Raw genomic sequence first — 25129 nt, forward strand, 5'->3', positions numbered from 1 at the left:
ATAGATGAATGTGTATGTGTGTTTAATCACAGCTCCGTAATTAAATGTTGACAAATTGTCAGATGTACAGAATTGTCACCTGGAGTTTTATAACTATATAGTGGGAGCAACCTGTGGGAGGTGGTTGTCCTCTCATAAGCACATTTCTTCCAGCCCTGTATGAAGCAGCTATCTGCAGTGGTGGCTCAAGACCTCTGTGCACATGAGTGCACCCTCTTTCCTTATTTTTTAAAAGCAGGGGCAGGAGGACATCTTTCCACTTCACCAGCACCCCAATAATCTGCTGCCTGAGACTACTGCCTCACCTCGGCTCATGGAAGGGTTGCTCCCGGCTATCTGCCAATTACCACAAATATGTACTTTGATCCATTCTTTTCGTTTTCTTCCACTTCAGTTCTCTACTTCCATATGAGCCAGAATATCTTCTCAATATTTTCTGGTTCAGAAGGCAAGGGAGAATTTATAGAAGTCTGGGCCTGTCCTCTCAAATCTCACTCTCCATAGTCTTTCCTTCATTTTATCCAGCCTCTACAAGGGACTGAGGAATTTGTTCCCCATACTCTGTTAACTATGTAAACCAAGCCAAGAACATCTGTATTTCTGGTTGGAGACCAAGAAGATAATTTATTCCTACTTAGGAGTGTGAGTACATGCTTAAGATTCTGGTATTTAATCATTGACAAAAAGTGTGATCTGATCTGGTCAAAACATCTTTCTAATGAGGCCTGGTAATTGCCCTTAGCTTTTGTCACCACCTCTCCTTGTACACCATCTTTCTCAGGGGCATGAAAACAGGCAGGGCCACTTCATGCATTGGCTTATATTTAATTTTTACGGAAAACTTATATTTACATTTTAAGGGAACAAATGCAGAGGGTAAATGGCATGAAATTTTCCTCTCTTACTCTTAGATGCCTCTGCTTAACCAGTGTGGGAGCATCAGGGACAGCAGCTATAGATACTTACTGCCAAAGGCCCTCCTGACAACATAATGTCAACAGCAACCATGTCACGCTGGACACTGAACTTTGCTTTCATAGTAGTCAGAGTGCGATTCCAGACCTCTTGGAGAAAGCAAGTGCAAAGCTTCCTTTAAGGGTTCACATTGGAATGGTCAGGAATTGGTTATTGTTCTTTTTGAAAATGTAAAGCCCTTAACCATTTCAAATGTAAAATGTAGTAGTAGTAAATGTAAAAATTAACTAGAGCTAAGGCTCAACACTAAAGACTGTTTTTGATGGCAGAAATCAGCCATCAAAGGTACAGATGCATTTTAATTGGTAACTTCTGCAAAAGGTAGGCAGTCTTTGGGGACTAGATCATGAGCACCAGGACTCAGCCCTGGAAGAAGTGAAGTAATTAAAAAAGATGAGCATCGCCATTCATCACACACATATACAGTAGCTAACAAAAATGCAAACAGACTACAAGCTGTACAGTTGCACATACATTTGCATAAAGGCACAACACTCAGTGCTTGATGTATGAAATGAGAGTGCCATAAGCTAAGAACAGCAAACTAAACTCTGGAACCCCCTTTAATGAGGTATATAAACCTGAAATAAGAACATGTTTAGAACATGAAAGGGAAAATACTTGCCTGTGATAGAAATGATGGGTCAAGTGGAGGAGAATTCCCATCCACCCATTGAAACAGAAATCATTAAAAGGAAAAGTGATGAATAGAGACATGAGACTGATTATTAAAGTACACTATAGAGAGTTTGTGTGACGCTATATCTTGGATATGTCTACAACATCCAACCAACTATTATGCTTCAATCAACCATCTTTATTACAGTCTTAGGCCAGCATAAGAACAAGACAGAAAGGTATATGTCATAATAGCATAAAAGCAAATCACAAACTGTAAAATTATAAGACTGTAAAATTATAAAACTATAAAATCTACAACTGCAAAGTATGACATAATAAAGCTAAGAAGCTATAAAAATAGCATCATTAAAATCTAATCTAACAAGTTACAAAGCTATGGTAATTAATTATAACTAGCTGAACCCACACATAATCTGTGCTCTCTGGGCCTGGCAATTCCACCCTCCCCCCACCTTCTGCCACAGTCTCTCTTGCCCTCCCTCCCACCTTCTGCCCCAGTCTCTCCTGCCCTCCCTCCCACCTTCTGCCCCAGTCTTCTCACGTTTCCGTTCCTGGCCACACTTTCCTTCCCGGGCTGCTCTTGGCAGCCTGGCTCTACCGCTGCCCGCTGCCTCCTCTTCCACCGCCCGCTGCCTCCAAACCCTGGTGGCCAGGCCAGCCTCCTCCTCCTCACCGCGGCTGTCTCTCCTGCTCTCCCGCCAGCTTCTGCTCCCCTGACCTTCTCCTGCCCTTCCCCCACCTTCTGCTCTCAGTGGCACAGCTCTACCACTGCCCACCGGCTCCTCTTCCTGGCGGCCCAGCCACCTCCTGACCCCAATGGCTGGGCCAGGCCTGCTGCCTTCTCCTCCTTACTGGGTTGGGCCGGGCCGCCGCTGCCGCCATTACCGTGGCCGGGTAATGCCGGGAACTCTCGCAGCGTGTTGTGAGAGTTCCACCGCAAAAAAGTCTGGGCACGCATGCTGGCTAAGAGAAATTATTATATTAAGATTATTAAATTATGGTCATACAAATTATAATAAAATCTGATTATAAAAGACTGTGAGGCTATTAAAATGATAAAAGCACAGATATTATACTTATATACTATACTATGAGTATGAACTATAAGAGCTGAAAATTGAATAATTTGCAATTAAAAGTATAGGACTGTGATTGAGCGAAGGCGGTCGTCTGTCTGGAAATTCATGTAGTGCTGTAGCGGGGCTGTGCAGCCGCGCACTGCGATCCCTCTGGGCAAAACCTGGTGGCTGTCAGGACCAGCGATTGTGCTCGGTTTTCTGCAGAAAGGGTGATTTGTTTTATTTATCTATTTCATCACGTGTTCAGTTTATAATACTTCTTTCTTTTTCAATGGAAACTCATTTGTTGCCAGCACTGCTATTCTGTGGGCTCCCAGAAGCCTCTCTGCTTATGTTTGGGACTACAGGCTTGTAGTTCCCCCTCTTAACATGCTTAGGAGTCTCACAGGATCGTGGGCTCCCTGTTGTTGGCAAATTGGGGACAAGTCACTTAGCAGGCAGTGGGAGAGTCGCCTCCAGGTTCACCAGCTACCAAGCAACTTGAAAGGGGATTAGCCTTGCGCCTTGCCTCATGTTTGAGAATGTATAAGTAGACTCCGCAAGTAACTTTCGGGTTAGCCTCCTCTCAAGGTCGCTCTGTCCAAAGATTGACCCTTTACTCCCCCTCCTCTGCAGTTGCCTCAAACAAGCTAACGTTAATCACCTCAGCAGGAAAGTCAGATAAGGCATTGCTAATGCAACTCCCTTCCCATCACAAAAGGTTTAGTGAGCAATAGGAACTCAGGGAGATGTGCTCATTAAAAATACTGATTGGTTTACTGGGTCCTCCCGACCTAAGAGATATCATGCTTACACGTTCATTCAGTCCATAAACATACAGGTTGTTCTTGACCCATTCAAATCATTGTGTTGCACTCCAACACAGCAAACACAGACAATGGATCCTTTTGAGATCCACTGGAATTGCCCCTCCCAGGAAAGAAGAGCAACTGGAATGTTGCCTCGGGTCATATTTTGGGCTATAACTGCCCCTGGTTTCTTGAACCAGTGTGTGCTTCACTTGGTCTCTACACCCTGGAGTCACCAGGCCATGTCTTGCTCTGTGTGCCATTCACGCTTCCAGCCTCCAGATCAGCTTTCTTGCCTGGCTCGATCTGCCCAGGTCACCTCACTGCTACAAGAAGCTGACAATATGGGAACATAGGAACATAGGAAACTGCCATATACTGAGTCAGACCATAGGTCCATCTAGCTCAGTATTGTCTACCCAGACTGGCAGCGGCTTCTCCAAGGTTTCAGGCAGGAATCTCTCTCAGCCCTATCTTGGAGATGCTGCCAGGGAGGGAACTTGGGACCTTCTGCTCTTCCCAGAGCGGCTCCATCCCCTGAAGGGAATATCTTGCAGTGCTCACACATCAAGTCTCCCATTCATATGCAACCGGGGCAGACCCTGCTTAGCTATGGGGACAAGTCATGCTTGTTACCACAAGACCTGCTCTCCTCTCGTCTCTGTCTCCTCTCATGGAAACAGACACCTTTTGGATCTACCCTTGCTGACTAACCCACTTGGTTTTCCGCTGCTGCCTGCCATTCCCAGTCCATCCCTGAGGAAAAAAGGTCCTTTGGTTGCACCAGACCCACAAGGGTCCAACTGCCACTAAACAGAAGGAATGAGGTTGCATGATAACCACGCCCTTCTCTGGGCTCTCTCTACCCCTGCTCTCTTTCTTAAATCAAAAACCCTTTTTCTCTGCAGCCTCCTTTCTCTAGCCAGCCTGGAGCTCATTTAATTTGGACCCAAGCTAGAACGCATCTTTGCAAGTTATCTAGTTGATAGCTGTAACGTATTTTAGTAATACAGTGGTCCCTCGACTTACGAACTACTCGACATCCGAAGTTTTCGACTTACGAACGACAAAAATGGCCTCACGCTTACGAATTTTTCGACATCCGAAAGGAAACCGTTGGCGGTTTAGATGCGGTTTCCTCGACTTACGAATTTTTAGATGCGGTTTCCTCGACTTACGAATTTTTCCAGACCTCCGTGGGCGCGCTTTTCGACTTACAAAATTTTCAACCTACGAACGTGCATTCGGAACGGATTAACTTCGTAAGTCGAGGGACCACTGTACTGCCTTAATCAAACATTTCTCTCCGCTGTACCTCACCCTACAAATAAAACCTTATTTTGTTTTTGAATCTTAACCCACTCTCTACCAGTTCATTTCCCCCGGGATCAATACTTTGCACAAAATTTATACTGACGTGGAACTGCTCCACCCCAACTCGCTAATTCCCCACACAAATCCCGAATGCAATTTAGGGGTGTTTCACCAATCACTCAGGGGCAGTTTCATTAACACATCAGACGAATAACATTTCAGTAAAACTGTTTGAATCTTGCTGCTCAGCTCTGTTGGTACTTGCTGAAATCATTAGAAATATTTCTGAGCAGGCTGGTTCTATTGTCCCAACAAGCTAGTAGGTCCTATTGTTCCACTGAGCTAGCAGCAGAGTCAAAAGTTGCTGGCAAAACAAAACCTAATGTGGGAACACTGTCAGACATTCTTACAGCATTCAGGAAGCTCTGCCATTATCTACTCACCAACAACCATAACTTTGCATATCAATGATGCCTTTGCATAGAAGGCACCAAGCAATGCATAGTGGAGGCTGAATGACCCCCTGATGTCACCCAGTCTGATGGACAGACACCCTCCACACATAACAGCCAGAAAGAGCTAATACTTCTCCCTTCACAAACTGCCATGGCACTCTGAGCAGGGGGCTTGCATGGAGACCCTGGAGAAGGGTTGAGTGTTACTAGGACCGGGGAGACCCGAGTTCAAATCCCCATTCAGCCATGAAACTAGCTGGGTGACTCTGGGCCAGTCACTTCTCTCTCAACCTAACCTTCTTCAAAGGGTTGCTGTGAAAGAGAAACTCAAGTATGTAGTAAACCGCTCTGGGCTCCTTGGAGGAAGAGCGGGGTATAAATGTAAAATAATAATAATAATAATAATAATAATTCATAATAATTAATAATACTGTGAGAGAACAATGCCTCCAACTAATTCTATAGCACCACATGCAACACTTTGATACAGCTGTCTTTGGTTGCTTCCGCACTACCTGTTCTCAGGACTTGCCGTGCTTCATTCACTATTTACAAGTAATCCAGACAATGGTGTAAAAATTGTGGCAGTCCAGTGTTTTCTGTGTTGTTCTCTCATGTTTTTCCAGATCTGATCTGTGAAAACTTTTGCTATGAAATGCAATTGCAGCACCAGGCTATCTAATATGGAGAGACAAAGAGGCTAGTCACACGCATGTGCAAAACTGGATGAAGGGAGCCCAGCCCGGTTTTACATACACGTGTGAACTACTGGAATTGGACCCGATCCCGGTGGCACCACGGCGGCAAACCCAGTTGTGGAGCCACCCTTCTAAACGGGGTTAGAAAAGCAAGAGCTCTCCTAACCCTGTTTATCTGATCGTGTGTCAGCAGTCACGGCTGACAGACTTGGGGAGGGGAGGGGGGATCCCCATAATGCACTGTGCACTCACACCATGCATTATTGGAGCTCTGGAGGGTGGGGCAACGTGAGGTGGCGCATCCCTGCACCCTGACCCTCAGAGCTACTGGCAGAAGCCAGTGCTGATCTGGGTGGGCGATCCATCCACCCAAGGGAAGCTAACAGATTGTTTGTGGGGAGGTAAGCTCTTCAGGGCTTCCTGCCTGCAAACCCTGCTCGTGAGAAAAGACTCAATGTGTTACTGAAGCTTTTGGGGGCTTCTGTGTCTTTAATTGAAAGCTTCCTGTTTGCAGGTCCTGCCTGTTCTTTTGCTTCCTGTTAATTATGTCTGGAAAGTTAATAATGAATAGCCTCCTTTCATTGCCCCAGGGATGATACCTGTTCCTGAGGAAAGGAAAGCTTTAATTACTAATATCTGCTTCTCCTCCTTTTCCTTTTAAAAATGCTAACATAGAACTATTTCATTAATTATTTCTTGTTTACACAGTCAGACAGGTGTTATTGACTGGTTTGTTTTATCCAGACATAGAGGCCTTCCCAAGGACCTGGGATGGCTGATATTTTATTGTCAATTGTTATAGATATCGTCGCAGATAGGCTGTTCCCAGTAAAGCTGCTTTTTGTAGTTGGCTGATGGTGATTTCTGTGGCCCCGATGGTGTTGAGGTGCTCTTCAAGGTCTTTTGGAACTGCACCCAGGGCGCCAATTACCACTGGGATTATTTTGGTCTTTTTCTGCCACAGCCTTTGAATTTCAATTTGTAGTTCTTTGTATTTGGTGATTTTTTTCTATTTCTTTTTCTTCTATTCTGCTATCCCCTGGTATTGCTATGTCGATTATTTTCACTTGAATTCTCTCTTCTCGACTACAGTTATATCTGGTGTATTGTGTGGCAGATGTTTGTCTGTTTGTAGTCGGAAGTTCCATAATATTTTTACATCTTCATTTTCTACCACTTTTTCAATTTTATGGTCCCACCAATTTTTGGCTACAGGTAGCTTGTATTTTTTGCAGATGTTCCAGTGTATCATCCCTGCTACTTTGTCATGCCTTTGTTTGTAGTCAGTCTGTGCGATCTTTTTACAACAGCTGATTAGGTGGTCCACGGTTTCATCTCCTTCTTTACAAAGGTGGCACTTGCTGTTTGTGGTTGATTTTTCGACTTTGGCTCTTATTGCATTTGTTCTTAGTGCCTGTTCTTGTGCAGCCAGTATTAAACCCTCTGTTTCTTTCTTCAAGTTGCCATTCTTAAGCCATTGACAGGTCTTGGTGATGTCTGATTTTCCACTTAAATTGTGCAAATATTGACCATGCAGTGGCTTATTTTTCCATTGTTCTGCTCGGTTCTTGACTTGTTCTTTCTTGTAGACCTGCTTTGTTTCATTGGTGTTGAATAGTTTTGCATTATTGACCATTTGAAGTGCATCTTCTTCACTGTCCTTGATATATTCTTCAAGGCCTCTTTTCTCCTCCTCTACTGTTTGATGGACTTGCAGCATTCCTCTTCCACCTGAGCTGCGAGGGATGTAGAGCCTATCGACATAACTGCAGAGCATGATTGATGGTCATGATTTTCCTGGTCTTACGATCTAGCATCTCTAGCTCTGCCTGGGTCCAGTCTATTATTCCTGCAGTGTATCTGATAACAGGTATAGCCCAGGTGTTTATGGCTTGTATGGTGTTCCCGCCATTGAGTTTGGACTTGAGGATTTTTCGAACTCTCCTGATGTATTCACTTCCAATTTTTCTTTTAACTGCAGTGTGTGCAATGCTATCAGCCTGGAGAATGCCCAAGTATTTGTAATGTTCTTTCTCTTCCAGTTTCTTGATCTTGCTTCCATTGGGCAGTTCTATTCCTTCTGTTTTTGTTATTTTCCCTCTGTTCATTATTAATGCAGCACACTTGTCTAGTCCAAACTCCATTGCTATATCGCTACTGAATATACGGACTGGGACTTTCCATGCAACTTCAGGTCGTCCATGTACAGCAGATGGTTGATTTTACTTGATGTTTTAGATGTTTGGTATCCGAGGCCTGTTTTGTTTAGTATTTGTGAAAGTGGGGTCATGGCGATTACAAACAACAGAGGGGATAGTGAGTCCCCTTGGAAAATGCCTCTTCTAATGCTAACCTGTCCAAGTGTCTCGCCATTGATTGTTAACTGTGTACTCCACATGCTCATTGCTTTTTAAAATAAATATCTGAATGTTTTTGCTGACACCAGTTGTTTCTAAACATTTTAGTATCCATGTGTGAGGCAATGAATCGAAGGCTTTCTTGTAGTCAATCCATGCAACACGTAGACTGGTTTTTCTTCTCTTGCAATTTTCTAAAATCATTTTGTCAATCAGCAGCTGGTCTTTTGTGCCTCTGGTGTTCAATTTCCTTTCTGTTCAACTGGAAGCTGTTTGTTAGTTAATAAGTGTTGCATCACTTCATCTACTATTATTCCAGTTAATAATTTGAACATGGTTGGCAGACAGGTTATCGGTCTATAATTACGTGGAACTGCACCTTTTGCTGGGTCTTTCATGATGAGATGAGTTTTCCCAGTTGTTAGCCATTGTTCAATATCACCTCCTTGCAAAATGTGATTGAACTGTTTTGATAGTTGTTTATGAAGGCTTGTTAGGTGTTTAAGCCAAAAGCCATGAAGTTCATCGTCGCCTGGAGCAGTCCAATTTTTAATTTTCTTTGCTCTTTCACTTATTAATTCTGGTGTTATTATTAGATCTTGCATTTGTTGGTTACATTTTGTGACCTCTTTCATCCAGCCTGCTTTTTTATTATAATCTATTGGATTGTCCCATAATTTCCCCCAGAATTGCACTGTTTCTTCTTTTTTTGGTGTTTCTACGTTTCTTGCAGTTTCTCCTTCTATGCTTTGGTAGAAACGTCTCTGATTCGACTGGAATTGGAGATTCTGCCTGTGTTGTGTAGTTCTGGCTTCGTATCTGCTAATCTTCTTTGACACTGCTATTATTTGCTGCTTTATTATTTCCAGGACTTCTCTAATTCTCCTTGAATCTAGGTGGTATTTTTGGATCAGATACTGTTTGGTGTTTTCATTCTTCAGCTTCTTGTCTTTCATATCTTTCAATTTACTAGCATCTGATCTAAGCCAGGAGATTTTATTTTCTAATCTAATCTTCCATTTAGGTGATGTACTACTTTCTTTTTTTACAGGTCCATTGATCTTATATCCAAGCTCTTGTGTTGTTATTGTTGCTGCACTGTACATTAGTTGGTTTGTTTCTTGCAAATTATTGGTTGTTATTTCTGCAAGTGCAGCATTGACATCTTTTAATACCTGAGCAAGTTGTTTTTTGGCAACTGTTTTTAGAGCTGGAAGTCGAACCCTGGTGGTTGTTTGGTTCATGTGCTCAGTTATTTTTTGCTTTAGTTCTTGTTGCTTTTCTGTTAAAAGGCATTTGGGTTTTTGAGGTGAAGGCAAAGGGGAGGTTGCCTGGTTTTGATTTTGAAACAGTTCAGCAACAGTGGTAGCCTCTGTTTCCAACACCTCCTCCACCTGCGCCTGAGCAACTGCTTCAGTTGGTGGTAATTCTTCCATATCTTGAGCCTGTGTTGTTCTTTGCAGTTCTTCCAGCTCAACTCCTGTGAATACTTTATTTCTTATTATGAATCTTCTCTGGTCTGCTAGCCTTTGTTCTGTTATTTCTGTATCTGGATGCTTCTCTTTCCAAATTTGGTACATTCTTTTTAAATAACCTCTTCTAGTTGGACTAGACTTGTAATAGCAGATCATTATTTCCTTGTTGGCATTTTTTGTATATTTTTTCCGATTAAGTGACGTTTCTTCCAGTAACTTTGCTGTCTTCAGCCCTGGTTGCTCAACTGAAGATCCTGAGTCCTGTTGCCCACTTGCCACTAGATGTCCAGGGACTCCAGCACCTGGCGCGGTCCTTGTTGACCCGGGTGACGACCGATCCGGTATAGATTTATTAAAGTTACGTCTCACCATATTGTTGATGGGAGAGGCACTCTTTGTCTGGCTCCTCTGGTGAGACCTGTCCAGTATGGTTGGACCTCTGGCATAGCTCTCACCTTCCTCGGTGCACGCAAGCCCCACAACCACGCCAAGGTAGTGCCTCACTGGTAGTGCCTCATTATTATTATTATTATTATTAAAAACAATATCGTTATAGCCTACTTTTTTAGGGGTTTTGCTGGCAACATTAACCTCAGATGGAAAAACGGAGAGTTAGCAGGATCAGAACCAAAGCCTCGTGTGCCACAGAACAGCACTGACTATACAGCCATAGGAGCAGACCCATGATGGGGCTTTTGTAGTCTCCTGGGATCAAACTCATGATACGTTTGTCTTCATTAAAAAGTGAGCTCGTAGCCATGTGTTAAAGGGGTCTCATATGGAAAAAGAGCTCAATGGAAAAGCAGAGCATTAGCATACAAGGAGTTCTGAGTTCAATTCCTGCCTAAAGTCTGTCAGAAAAAATGCTAGGAAGAGACACCTGCATCCACATGGAAGTGCAGTGAGATAGTCATTCAGAGTGACAGGCATATGGACTAAAAGCAGGGGGAATAAAAAATAATAATCAGCTTTTTAAATTTTTAAATTTGGTCTTTTTAAAATCATCTATTTCTCTTTAAAATAATTTCTCTTTAAAATAATTTACTTTAAATTGAATCCAAACTTAATGCACACATATAATTTATTAAAATCAAACTTATTACCCTCCTGTGAAACACTGCTTTTCTTTGTAAAAAGAGAACTATAGGACAAACTCCTTCGTCTGCCATCATACAGTATAATGGTTATACCACTACTTGACCATGACTTCACAGGCAGGGAGGACAAGTTAGCAGAGTCATCCACTGATCCACCTGGTGAACCTTTACACCTGCTCTGTGTCTAGTAACTATCTGATCTCCACAACTAGCTCATAGTACATAGTCAGTACTAATTATACATATTGCAATGGATTTGTAATTATGATTATGAATGTTATCTATCTCTTCATTAGGTAAGTCACTATAGTTCAGGGGACCTCGGGATGTTTCTGAATGTGATATATTCACCCTGGAGAAGGAAGCTGTTAAGAATTTTTTAAAATGCATGTATCTTTCCCCTGATGGGAGGAGCTGGCATGAAAATGTAAGGTGATTAATCCTCCTCCTTTCCACACACATACACTCCCCCTCACCCACAACAAACAGCAGGCAGGCTCGGTGTGAGACAGAGACAGACACAGGCTGAGTGTTGCAGGGGCTGGAACAGAGAGGCTTGAGAAGGCTGCTGAAACATCTTTGGATGCAGAGTTTGCTCTATGAGAACTGATGTAATCTGTTGCTTCCCGCCACACCATTAAGTGGCTTGATTTGTATGAGTACTCTACTGAGTACTTTACTATTTCACCTCCATCTAATGCGCAACTTGTATATTTGTAAATAAACCAAATAATTCAAAGAGACCATAAACCTCTAACGATCTCTCCTCCAAAGGAAGCTAGAGCCTGAGCAGCACTGTATCCCTGGAAATGCTCACCACTCAGGAAAGTGGGGAGCAGGCACCGCGTAGCAGTATTTAACCTATCAGTTAAAGAACATGAATGTTTACTTTCTGTCTCATGGAAAACACTGCCTAATAAGTACTTTTGTGAGGTGGTGGAGCAGGGCACAACAGTTATATGACAAACAAGAAGGGGGAAACTAAGATGCTGGAAACAAAAGAAACACTGGAAAAAATAAACCCCTTCTAGGGTTGATACCAACCAGCATCTGTCTACAAAAATCTGTCATCATTACAAGTAAAAGAGGCCCTATTTGGGAATATCTTGAAGAAAGCTTTTTTTACCCAGAGTATGTAAATGTGGCGAACATAAACAGCAAGCCTGAATTGCCCCCTTTGCTAAGCAGGGTCAGCCCTGGTTTGCATTTGAATGGGAGACTACATGTATGAGCACTGTCAGATATTCCTCTTAGGGGATGGGGCCACTCTGGGAAGAGCATCTGCCTGCTTGCATGCAGAAGGTTCCAAGTTCCCTCCCTGGCATCTCCAAGATAGGATTGAGGGAGACTCCTGCCTGCAACCTTGGAGAAGCCACTGCCAGTCTGTGTAGACAACACTGTACTAGATGGACCTATGGTCTGACTTAGTATAAGGCAGCTTCCTATGTTCCTAAGATGCAAGGTACAGTTGTCAGAATTAAACAACATTATATAATTGGATTGTATCATTAAGTCTTCCACAAACTGAACACAGATCTGAAAGGAGAGCTGGTAGCAAGCATGACGTCCCCTTAGGTAAGCAGGGTCTGCCCTGGTTCAGAGGCGTAACTAAGGAAAACGCCGCCCGGGGCAAGCACTGAAATTGCGCCCCCCCCCCGTCGTGCCCCCCGCCACCCTCCCAACATACATCTGACTGACACACATGTGTTTTTTCCTCACAACAACTCTGTGAAGTTGGCCTGTATCTCAAACATCAGAATTATGATACAATGATGATACATACTACATTATACTTAGGTTTTTCCTCACAACAACCCTGTGGAGTTGGCTTGTATCTCAAACATCAGAATTATGATGCAATGATGATGATTATGATTATGATGCCCCTCCCTCACGCCCTGGTTCTGTTCCTGACTTTCCCTTGTGAGTGACTGTATTTTAACAAACTGAAAACCAAGGACTCCAGAGTAATTCGAGGACTAGGGTGATAGTGCTAAAGACTCCTTATTCATGCCATCCTTTTAAATCCACTTTTTGCCACTTTTTGAGCCACTTTTTGGCACCCCCCCCCACGTGGCCCGCCGGGGTGGCGCCTGGGGCACGTGCCCCCCACCCCCCTATAGTTACGCCCCTGCCCTGGTTGCATTTGAATGAGAGACTACGTATGAGCACTGTAAGGTATTCCCCTCAGAGGATGGAGCTGCTTTGGGAAGAGCAGAAGGTTCCAAGTTCCCTCTCTGGCATCTCCAAGGTAGGGCTGAGAGAGATTCCTGCCTGCAGCCTTGGAGAAGCTGCTGCCAGTCTGGGTAGACAATACTGAGCTAGATGGACCTATTGTCTGACTCAGAATATGGCAGCTTCCTATGTTCCTAGTTCCTATCTGTGCACGAGGGAGACAATTTTCACCTATCCCCCATTCCCTGTGCAGCCCACCGTGATGCAAGCCAGCCATGCTGTTCCAGAAGTCTCCCAGCCTTCAGGAATTGTGGGGGCTGGGGCACAGGCATTTGAGGTAAAGGTAGATCAGTGAAAATTTAGGAAGTATCTAAATTATACAGTAAATGGAAAAATATTTTAATAAATTATTTAAATTAGCCCTTTTTCTATGGTGATTAGGTCACTCTGACTTAAATCAGTCCACCCTATCAGCCTCACTCAAGTAGCTCCCCAATGTATTTGTGCCCCAGGATGCTTTTCATTTTGCCCAGACCCCCCCCCCCGCGCCCGCTCATTAGGCTATCTCTGGCTTTTATCCCAGGAAACCTTATCATCACTTCTCCTTGCTCTCCCTCCACTTCTTGCAGCCCATCCACTAGGTTTATTTTATTTTATTTATTTAACATATTTTAATGCCATCCAAAACTCTTGGCGGTTTACTATAAAACAACACAGATGACAACAGAAAAAGTTAAAACATTACAACAATTTAAAAATTTAAAACAATGTATTTAATTAAAAGCCTGGGTGAACAGATGCATCTTTAGGGACTTTTAAAAAGCTGCCAGAGATGGGGAGGCTCTTATTTCAGCAGGGAGTGCATTCCAAAACTTCAGGGCAGCAGCCGTCCTGTCCCCGAGTAGCTGGTGGCAACTGTAGCTGGTGGCAACTGCAGACCGATTTCTCCTGATCGTGTGGGGTTTAATGCCACACCAGCAATAAGCAGTTGGTGGATGGGGCGGGACATTGAGTCACTGGGATCATTCAAATGTGTGAGCACAATGTGTGAGCACAATGCAGACACTCAGCCCTGATATGGAATGGTGGTAAAAATTGCATCGCTCACCTTTCCGATATGCACTTCACCAACATGGCGACATCAGAAGTAAGGGTGCGTGTATGTGTGGAGATTCCTGTTACCATAGGAACAGATGATATTTCCAGATGGAGAGCATTTTTTGTGCTTACATTCATTGCTTTCTGAGTTGAATTGCATGCAAAATAGAAAGGCGGCTTCCACATGTCACAGTTTGCATGGGTTTCTTTTTGGTATTCACAGCACTATTTTCCATCCACGCTAGGGGACAGAACATTGCCTGTTGATTGTCTGTACCTGCCCCTCCCCATCTCTCCCACAGTCCCTGCCAAGACTGTCTTTTAAAATAAATAAATTATAAATAAATACATAAATTCTGCTGTGTACCACTGTTTATGAAACTTCAACAGCTTTCCCATCACTTCTGCTGAGATTCCCATGTAATTGAGTATGAAGCGAAATAAACACTTTTTAATGTGATTTTAAGTATTTCCTGGTTCTTTTCTCTACTCCTTTTTGGAGAAAATCCCATGCATGGCAGTGAGTCTTAAATCTGCATAAACATGAATGGGAGTGGATTTTTAAAAAAATAAAGGGGGGGGGCGAGATAAATAACAGTAAAACTGGCCTCAGTTAAAAAGAAAGAAAGAATTGCAAAGAGTAATGACTGGAAGTAAAATGGCACAGTGGCAAAGATGGGAGGTGCCCCAATATATCACCACCTATGCTGAAAACTCCTCCTCCTCAGAGTTCTGATTTTGAGCCCTTTGGGGACAGGGAGCCATTTTACTTATCTATATTATTAATTCTCCAAGACGGCCATGCATGGCGATGTGGTAGAAAGGAGGTGACTGGCTGACAGAGTTTGCAAGCAGAAGCACCTGATTGGGCAGTGGGGATTCTATATGCAGATAGGGAGAAGGAGCCTGTGAGAGCAGAAGCACCATGGTGACTAAGCAGTGGGGATTCCATATGCAGATAGGGAGGAGGAGCCTGTGGCACTGTGGTGATTGGGCAGTTCCCTATGCAGATAAGGAGGAGGAGCCTGTGATGCTTATGGTCAGTTGGAATGCAACTGTTACTGGTTGGAAGATGTTCTTGATTGTAGAGGAGAGGAATCTATCTATATAAAAGGATAGCAGGCAGGGGTCTGCAAAAAGATGGGTTGTGAGGGAGGAAGGAGCTGCGGGGGGGAGAGCGAGCGAGCTGTGGGGGGGAGAGCGAGCGAGCTGTGGGGGGAGAGCGAGCGAGCGAGCGAGCTGTGGGGGGAGAGCGAGCGAGCGAGCGAGCTGCGGGGGGAGTGAGTGAGCGAGCTGTGGGGGGAGTGAGCTGTAGGGGGAGTGAGCTGCAGGGGGAGCGAGCGAGAGCGCTGCGGGGGCAAGCGAGCGAGAGCGCCGCGGAGGGGGATGCCACAGGCTCAGTGCACAACTGCACAGATGCTCTGTGCGGGGTCAGTTAGTTTATTTTATATTATGTAAACTGCTTTGGGGACTTCTGTTGAAAAGCAGTATATAGTATATAAATATTCGCGTTTGTATTTTGCTATTATCCATCTGCACATTTGCTCACCACACAAGTTTTTCTCTAGCACTTTCAAGTCAGAAAAAATGGTCTTAAAAGAAGTGCGTGTTGCATGGGAATATGGTAAATCCAACATAGAATGAGGAGCTAGCGCTGTGCCCCCCACCACAAGAAAACAACCCCATGATCTGTATGATCTACAGGTACCAAAGTGTTATGGGTGTGTTTGTGCTAAAGAAGGAGTGATGTGTAGATAATGGGAGGGGAAATGAGTGGGATTCAAGAGAGAATGAATAGCAATGGATGGAGGAAGAGGAAGGCAGGGAGGTGAAACACACAGCTTTTCAATATAAAAGCTGCCTATGAACAGAGCAAAGGAGGGGAAAACAGAAAGAGAGGGAGTCTGTGTGAACAGCCTGTAGTGACATCAGTTTGCCTTTATCACAGTTCCACCTGCAAAAAACTTCCCTGTCTGGAAAACTGCCATGCTGGATATAGTTACACTTGTCCTGTCTGTCTGTCTATTGACCCTTGCCCTTCATGGCTAATAAAAGCTGCCAGGGAGGGTACAGGTAGATGGTTGGAGGTGATTACTAATGCCTCACTAAGGAAGGGCAGGATGTCATCGTGTCTCAAGGAGGCGGTGGTAATACCATTATTTTAAAAGCCTTCCCTTGATCCCTCCGACCCGGACAAATATAGACTGGTCTCTAACCTACCCTTTTTGGGCAAGGTGATAGAACATGTGGTGGCGTCCCAGCTGGAGAGGGTCTTGGATGATACGGATTATCTGGACCCTTTTCAATCTGGCTTCCGCCCCAGATGTGGGACTGAGACTGCCTTGGTCGCTCTAGTGGATGACCTACACCGGGAACTAGACAGGGAGAGTGCGTCCCTGTTGGTTCTGCTGGACCTCTCGGCGGCATTCAGTACCATCGACCATGGTATCCTTCTGGGCCGCCTCTTGAGTATGGGAATCAGAGGTACTGCGTTGCAGTGGTTCTGGTCCTTTCTTGGGGGGAGGGTCCAGAACGTGGTGCTGGGGGATTACGGCTCTTAGTTCTGTACTAACATTAGCCTCATGAAACAGCATCCCCCTTGGCATGATGGCAGACAATGAGGTTTGCCTTCTGCCTGAGACAACCAATACCAGAGTGGGGAGGGCGAGCGGAGGGAGGAAGGCAGGGTTCAACCTATCTCCCCCCCCCCCCGCCAAAATGACGTCTTAGCTTGCCTTGGGTGTATGAGCCACTTACAGCAGCGCAGATCTCTGGAGACTGGGATGCATCATCCTGGCCTCTGGAAATCCCACAATGCACCACACACCGAGCATGGTGCATTGGGGGTTTCCTCCATCAGACGGGCACTCTAGGTGCCCATCTCTGTGTCTGCCTAAGGGTGCACTCACACCCTTAACCTCAGCTAAGAGCTGGGGCAAAAAGCAGACTTAGGCTGGGTGGGGTTGAGAATGAACCTTGCACTCCACATGAGCAGCCTAACTCAGGCTGGGCTGCCCTAGCTTGGGTTAGGCTGCTCATGAGAACAGGCTTATTGAATTAGTTACCATAAGCTAAGTGGTTTTAAGCTACCTACTGTGTACAGGTCAACCTCATTGTAGGTGGTACTGCTATTTGTGGTTCCACATATCCACGGTCGCCTAATTGACACCCAACCTCATTATCCAAAGATACAAATTGGTTAAAAAAACACGTATCCATGTCTTGCAATGGCTGGAAATAACCTTGGAGGTCATTTCTGGCTCCCATTTTGTAAAGAGGTGCCATTTTGTGGATCATTTGGTTTAAAACAAACATTTTCCCCACAATTTTTCACAGAAAAATTGGGAATTTGAGACTTGGGAGTGGGCATTGCTGGACAGCTGAAGACCTGCCATGCACATTAGGGCACTTTATTTGGCCTTTTGGGGGGTGTTTTCGCCCATTTTCCAGGCTCCAGGAACCTAACCCCCCCACCTCCATTGCCACAATGCCCCATTATCCATGGCTCCATTAGCCATAGTTGTAGCAGAGAACGGAACCCCCGTGGATAGATAACAGGGTTCACCTGTATAGGTATGTCGATATTTGTATCAGTCTTAATTCCCCCTCTTTTAATTACACCAATGGCGTATACAATGAACATATCAGTTTCAATGGTGTCTGTGTGAGTGAGTGTGTGTGAGAGAGGTATATAGAAATGAATACAGATATAGATATACAATATGTCTGGCAGAGGTTTTTGGAAGAGGATTCCTTCCTGCCTCCCTTCAAGCAAGCCCCTTCCTCATCTAGCCACTCCCTATTTAAGGGTTTGCCAAGTAAGTTTTAATAGCTTTTCTGCCCGTTATTCTTATTTCCTCAGAGACAGTTAGCTCTCTCTCTCTCTCCAGCATATTCTTCTTATAACCGAACAAAATCCTGACTAGCATCTCAAAGCAGAACAGAGCAAGGCTATCCTCAGGCAGAAGGCAAACCTCATTGTCTGCCATCATGCCGAAGGGGATGCCGTTACATGAGGCTAATGTTAGTACAGAACTAAGAGCGAGAGAAGCATCATCTCTCTCTCTCCTCCCGCATTCCATTTCCAGAATCTTAAAAAGACCCTGGGAGGACATTCTTCCTTGTACTGTATGCAATGGGAATTGGATGCACAAAGACAATTTAGAAAAACTTAATCCACAAAGAATGAATGAATGGGTGGTGTGAGAGCCTGGCTGGACTCTGGCATTTCTACTTGCAAATGAGCCAGAAAATTGTGCAGCTTCCTCATCCCTTCCTAAGTGCAGTGTTCAGTGGGGTGGGTGGAGAGGCGGGAATCTCCTGTTACCAAACTCTCAGTACATTCTGTCCCTGTGCAGTCACTGGATAGGATCATCTCGGGCACACCCCCTTCCTTATTAGACTTGTAGCTTGGACCCGCCTGGCCTGGTTCCTGGGAGCAGAAACTGCTGCCATCACACATACCCTCCAACTGCACACATTTTTATCAGCACTGCCACTCTTTTGCACTCCATGTACCAGTTGCTGCTGTGGCTCAAAGCTGCAGCTAATATGGAATCCAGATAGCAAGTTCCCTCACTGCTAAGATAGCATTAAAGTGGGGTGAAAGGGGAAAGGAAGAGCAGTACCAAGTAGCAGGGATTTCCCCCTGCCGCACATATACACAAAACTCATTCTTTGATTATATTACCTGCTCAGATGCTGCTTGACCGTGCTCTACTGTTTGAAGTAGAAGTATGGAGATCACTGCATTCTCCATGTGGCTTGGAGGTTCAAGGACACCAAGGTAGTGTATCTGGCAACTGAAAAATCATCCAGTCATTTTCAAGCACTCTGAGTGTTGTTATACCAGGCATAGGTATAATTCACTAATCCAAAAATTTTCAGTTTAAGACGAGAGATAAGATGCTTTTCATTTTCACTCGTGGTCTAGAAAGAATGGATATTGCAAGTTAAGATGCCCATCTTAAGTTTTGCACCATATAAGTGCCATATAAGCTGTAAAGATTTGGTATAGTCTGGTATATGATGATGGCTTTAGAAATGAGGCTCCATTCACCCACACTTTGCCTTGATCAGAATGCATCAGGCAGAAATTCATCAGGGACATCTCTAGGAAGTGATTATGGAAACTGCACCTGTCTCCCTAGGTGCTTCCCTCCCCAGCCCAATGTCCAACTAAAAGACCAAGTGCATCACCTGCCTTTCTCTAAGTCCAGGGCTTGAACAGAATGTTTTGCTCCTTAACTCTGCTTTTACAAGGGCTCAAGCTTAGCTTTTTTCTCTTTTTTAAATGAAAGCTGGAAATCTGGGCAAGCTAATGGGCTAACCATGCTTAAAACCCAGCAAATACCCAGAAGTCTAGGAGAGATGGCAGTCTTACAGTAGACCTCTGAGGAGCTGATATGAGCTTTTCTGGCCTTGGCTCTTCCTCTTTTAATAAAGTTTAGCATATTTTAATACTACTTATTAGTGAATAATCTCTGCTTTACCACTCAGACCAGCCCCCTCCACATCAGCTGCTGCCCAAGCCTCCTGCAAGTCGGAGGTCTTGCCAGAGGAAGCTGCCCCAGGAGATCCTGCCAATATCCTGCTAACTGGGCAAAGAGGCACCTTTTACCATGGTGATTCTCTTTATTTAGCAGGGGGAGAGTAACTGGCCCTATCCACGCCCACCACAGTACTTCCAGTGACTGTTGCTGGTGTGTGTCCTATGTTTCTTTTTAGAATGTGAGCCCTTTGGGGACAGGGAGCCATCTTATTTGTTTTATTTCTCTTTGTAAACCGCCCTGAGCCATTTTTGGAAGGGTGGTATAGAAATCAAATTAATAATAATAATAATAATAATAATAATAATAATATAATATAGGTGCCCCCCTCCAGCCGCTGCACCAACTGCTACCCTCAGCCCCTCTGGACTTGTCTCTCCTCCCGCCCTCCCTCCCTCCATGGGGAAAGGCTTCTAGGATTGCCATATTCTGGCTTTCCAAATCCAGTGCCTAATTTGCATATTATGTAAATTGGCAGGAAAATAATTTCTGAGCAGAATAGTGACCGCACGTTTTGTTCCATAACTCCGCTTCTGTAAGGGCTAGAGCTTAGCTTTTCCCCCTCTTTCTTTTAAATGAAAGCTGGCGCTGGGAGAATCTGGGTGGGCTAAGCAAGCTGGGTGAGATGCTTAAAATCCAGGTGAAACCCAGAATTTCGGGGGACATGGCAACTCTACTTCTACCAGACCTGTCCCAGTAGATTAAGGACTTGGTGGCTGCAGAGCTTTGACAGTGGGAACCATCACTCCCAGCACTACCATCAGCTCCAGCGTTACCCAATTTGCCGGTGGAGCCAGTGCTCCCACCAGTGTCTGTTACTCCGGAACCTGTTCCTCCAATACCATCCTGGGGGTGCTCTGATTTTCGGTGGGAAAGCTCTCAGTCGTCCATCTTGTACAGCTTTGCAAGACTGCCTATCCCTGAATGTCAAAGAGACAGATTCTGTCCCAGACCTCCCATGAGGAGACACAGAACTAGAGACAGACCATCTGATTCAGGGGGACAACAGTCTCCAGACCCACATGACCAGGGGAGTAGCAAGGTTGGAGGGGGCCCAGAGACAAGATTTTAAAATGCCCCCCCCTCACCGAAGCTCAGCTCATGAAGTAAAGAAATCTTAAATGAGGCTGAATAGGGGTAACAAAAAGCATAGTAATATATATATGTAAATTGTGGACGATGCACGTCATTTAATGGTACTAGAGAAAGACATGCTGTTCTGGTAGCTCCAGGTCTTAACACCCATATCAGTTTTGGAGGATGAATACAACTGAAGGAAGTCCAGGCGGGTGCGCGGTTGGGGGAGTCAGTCATGTGACTTGCCTCTGCCGCCCCCCCCAAGGCAGTGGGCTGCCAGACTGTCTCCCCTTGCCCTATTATAGTTATGCCCCTGCACATGAGCATGCCAGAGGTTCCAGAGCTCAGGACAGGAGCAGGTCTCCCAGGAGAGACGCTGTAACACAGACACCTCGTTTGACCATCAGCTACAGCATTCGGTCTACTATTCTTACTCATAGTAGGCCTTCTACTCTTCCTATGAATACAGCTCAGCAAACTAGAACTATGGCTCACCCCCTTCTCCCTGCAGACCCCATCTTGCCAGTCGGGCCTATATCTGTACACTGTCTCTCAGAGTACTCGGCTCAAAGCACATGGAGCAGTGACGGAGGGAGGGGACACCCGCCTAGCCAGCTACTACCATCACAACAGATAGATCACTTGGGTGCGACTATAGGCACCAAAACAGGGGAGGATAACTCTTTCTCAGGACCACAAAGACAAATTACGTACTCTTGTATCTGGCAGATCCTAGCTTGTTGCTCAGCAGACCTGATGATGCTGGCGAGGCTGCTGGGCAGCAGCATCTTGCGCACAGACACTGTTCCATGGTCTCGATGGCATTCCTGACACCTACAGTGGCTGCTCCTTCCTCACCAGGATCAAGTCATGGCCAGGGCACATCTGCGTGTCAGAATTCCTGCACCACTCCAACAGCCTTTACTATGGTGGACACCTCCAGCCTTAGAGCAGGGAGTTCTCCGAAAATCGCTTCCACCCATTCAAATCACCACTGATGCCAGCAAGTTGGGGTGGGAAGCCAACTGCAACAACCTGATGGTCCAAGGCACCTGGTCTGCCACAGAGACACCGCTCAGCATAAATTGGCTGGAACTCAGGGCGGTTCACCTCACCCTTCTTCAATTTGTGGAGGTCATTCAAGGCCAACGTGTTCTCATCAGGATGGACAACGTGGCCACCAAGGCTCACATCAACTGCCAGGGCAGCACACGTTCCTGGTCACTGATGGAAAAATCGGACAAAATCTTTACTGGGCATCCATCGCGGCCAAACAGCAGAGTGCAGAAAGTGGAGGCAGACTGACAGAAGACATCAAGGGGATCAAGCAGAGAACATGTGTCACCCCACAAAGTTTGCCATGATAGCTCAACACTTCAGTCTACTGGTCCTCAACCTCTGCCAGATGCCGAGATTCTTCTCCAGATACCACTGCCCTCAGGCGGGATAGACATCCTCTGAGGCCTCAGAGGTTGTTGTATGCCTTCCCTCCTTTCTCTCTAATACAGAATGTCATACAGAGATTCAGAGAGCAGGGAACCCAGCTAATTCTTGTCGTTACCTTCTGGCCTCAACATCTGTGATTCTCAGACCTCATAGCCTTGGCAGCGGAATCACGGTGGCCCTGTCCAGACAGTCCAGATCTCCTCCAGCAAGGACCTCTACAGCACTGTGGCTTCAGCTTCATGTGTGAAAACTGAGCATGCCTTACTAACTGCCAAGGGTTACCCTAAGAAAATCCAGAACAGTATTCTAGCTTCTAGATGTCATTCCACCATCAGAATCTTTCAGACTACGTAGACAGCTTTCCTCAAGTGAGCTAGGCCCCCAAAAGTGCTACCTATGAAAGCAACAGTGTCCCACTGTCCTTGCCTTCAAGCCAGCTTGGACAAGGGCTTGAAACCTAGTATCCTCTGGAGACAGACCTTGTAGCACGTTGCCCATGCTATGTCCTTCATCCAAGGCCTTCTTGGCTTCCCATCCAGACATTTGGAGATTCCTCAAAGGCACATCTAACATCACACCTTCTGCAGTACATAGGTTCACATCATGGAACTTGAATGAAGTCCTTAATGCACTGACAAGGGCTCTATTTGAACCACGCAAGACAACACCATTCAAGCTGTTGTCCTATAATGGCTTGTTTCTAGTGGCTATCACCTCAGCATGTAGGGCATCAGAATTGGGAGCGCTATCCATACACAAATATCTTTGCCTTTTCCTGCCAGATCCAGTACTCAAAACTGACCCTACCTTCTGCCCGAAGGTCAACATACCATTCCATAGGAACCAGGGCATAGTTCTGCCTACCTTCTGCCCATCTCCTCAATATCCAAAGGAGAGGATCTGGCATACCCTTGATGTAAAAAGGGCTCTCAAAACTGACCTCAAAACACACTGGGTATCTGCGTCAGATGGGCCTTGTTCATCTCGTTTCATCCCTCCTCTTTGGGCACAAAACCATCAAAAGCTTTTCTGGCACGATGGATCAAGGCTTGCATCATTCTTGCTTATGAGTCACTTTTGTTGTGCCTGCCATCCAGGTTCACAGCTCACTCCACATGCAGTGCAGCCATGTCAGCAGCCTTCTCTGCAAATGCGCCTATATCTGACAAATGCAAGGCTGCCATGTGGTTCTCAGTATCGCCCTTTGTCGGGTATTACAAGCAGAATGTGTGCCAATCCACCCAAGCTGCCTTTGGCCATGCAGTACTGCAAGAAAAAGTAGTATCTTCACAACTGTCTCTCTTTAGCATAAACCTTCTGCCTGGAGACAACCATTTTGGTATGTTCCATGTTAAAGGATACCCTCCTACATACACTGGGGGAGAAAGTAACATTGTAAACTGCCCTGAGCCATTTTTGGAAGGGTGGTAGATAAATCAAATAAATAAATAAACAAAAATAAACATTGATATTACTTACCATGAAGGTTCTTTCTCCCCAGTGTAGGGGAAGATATCCGACCCACCTAGATTCATGGGTGAGGTATTCGTCTCAGCTTTTAATTTGGTGATCATGCCTCTTACCTCTTTTTTGAGGAAGCCTTCTGTTTTTTCTCTATTGTTGCCCTTAAGATCTTTTTTCCTGTTTACCTGTCATTGTACACGTTTTCAGGTGAGAGCTTTGTTGTGTGTTTTTCTTCATGTTATTGTGTTTATTCTTATGGAGCCTTCCACACTTGCACTTTCACCAGACAGTCCCAGAACTGGGTGGAGGAGCTTGGCTAGATGCACCTTAGGATTGCTCTGAAGTTACACAATAAAGTCCTGTCTAATGGGAGCAAGTGGGCATGACAACCCATGTTAAAAGGATACCCTCCATATACTGGGGGAAATGACCTTTCATGGTAACCAATACCAATGTTATTTTTTCAGGGATTGTTTATTAACTGTTCCCTCATTATATGGAAGCAAATCCCACTGACTTTAATGGAGTTTGCTTCCTTCTCGGTGTGCATATAGAACTGCAGGTTCCGTTATCAAAATGCTGCTGGAAAAGGCATATGTATTCCAGCCCAGTATCCTCTTTCTCACAGTGCTCAGCTACATGCTTCCAGAAAGCTCAAAATAGGTACAGCAAGGAAATCCCAGAAACTATTCCCACCCAGTGCCAACAAACTATTATTGTGACACTGCCATTGAACATGGAGGTTCTACATGAGAGCCCAGCTGCTTGTGAATATGGAATCTTAATTTCTTAAGTATGGCCAAATGAAGCTTCCAGTTTGGCTCTGATGTAGCACCTCCATGTTCAAGAGCAGTCTACACCAGAATGATGGTTTATTGGTGCTGGGTGAGAATGGTTTTTAGGATTTCCTTGAGGTTCTGCCTTTGGAACTTCCTAGCATGGGGTCCTTGGACCCAATCCTATACATTTTTACTTGGAAGTAAACCCTAGAGGAATAATTTGAGTTCCCCCCTTCTATGCTTTGCTGAGGGACTGGAGGAAGGGAAAAAGAGAAAACTCACATTCTTGCCTAGGATCTCTGCTGGTCCCGATTCTTTTGTGTGTTTGTGTTTACTTAGAAGTAAGCTCCAGTGGAATCAATGGACTTTCTTTCTAGTAAATTATTTCAAGCTTTGCTGATGGTCTCTGCTTCCCCCCTCTGGTGAGGGCAGACAACAAATATCTATGAAAGGAAGGAGGGGGAGGGAGGAGGAGGAATGGTTGCTTAACTACACACATGCTAGAGTGCTCATAAACTGTCCTTATCAGGCAGGAACTGTCCTTGTTCAGAACCAGGAAGTCACTCACTATAAATTGGAAGGACTTGCCCCTCCCAACTTTGGCTTCAGAATTCCCAATGGGCAGACTCAGTTATGCTCTTAGCTAACTTTCCTCTAGTTA

General features: G+C 45.0%; 1 protein-coding gene and 1 long non-coding RNA gene across 8 annotated transcripts in view; one reads left to right on the top strand and one right to left on the bottom strand.

The window, feature by feature from the left end:
• Positions 1-25129, top strand: part of LOC128331648 (uncharacterized) — a 56374-nt gene that overhangs the window by 20895 nt on the left and 10350 nt on the right. Inside the window, exons 1-3 of one of the 7 annotated variants that reach the window (XM_053265296.1) lie at positions 15461-15583; positions 15722-15857; positions 18852-18939. The exons of 4 other annotated variants lie outside the window; for them this stretch is intronic. The gene's annotated coding sequence lies outside the window, so the exon portion shown is untranslated. Of the gene's footprint in view, positions 1-15436; positions 15858-17111; positions 17972-18851; positions 18940-25129 lie in introns of those variants that run through there. 2 more of the 7 variants (XM_053265293.1, XM_053265297.1) reach the window with 2 other exon arrangements.
• Positions 2086-25126, bottom strand: LOC128331649 (uncharacterized). Its single transcript, XR_008310383.1, has 3 exons — positions 21494-25126; positions 18844-19082; positions 2086-2894 (listed from the first exon to the last, which is right to left on the bottom strand). It is a non-coding gene; the product is annotated as an uncharacterized LOC128331649 (long non-coding RNA).

This window comes from Hemicordylus capensis, chromosome 6, assembly GCF_027244095.1.
Source record: "Hemicordylus capensis ecotype Gifberg chromosome 6, rHemCap1.1.pri, whole genome shotgun sequence".
Classification (NCBI taxonomy): Eukaryota; Metazoa; Chordata; class Lepidosauria; order Squamata; family Cordylidae; genus Hemicordylus; species Hemicordylus capensis.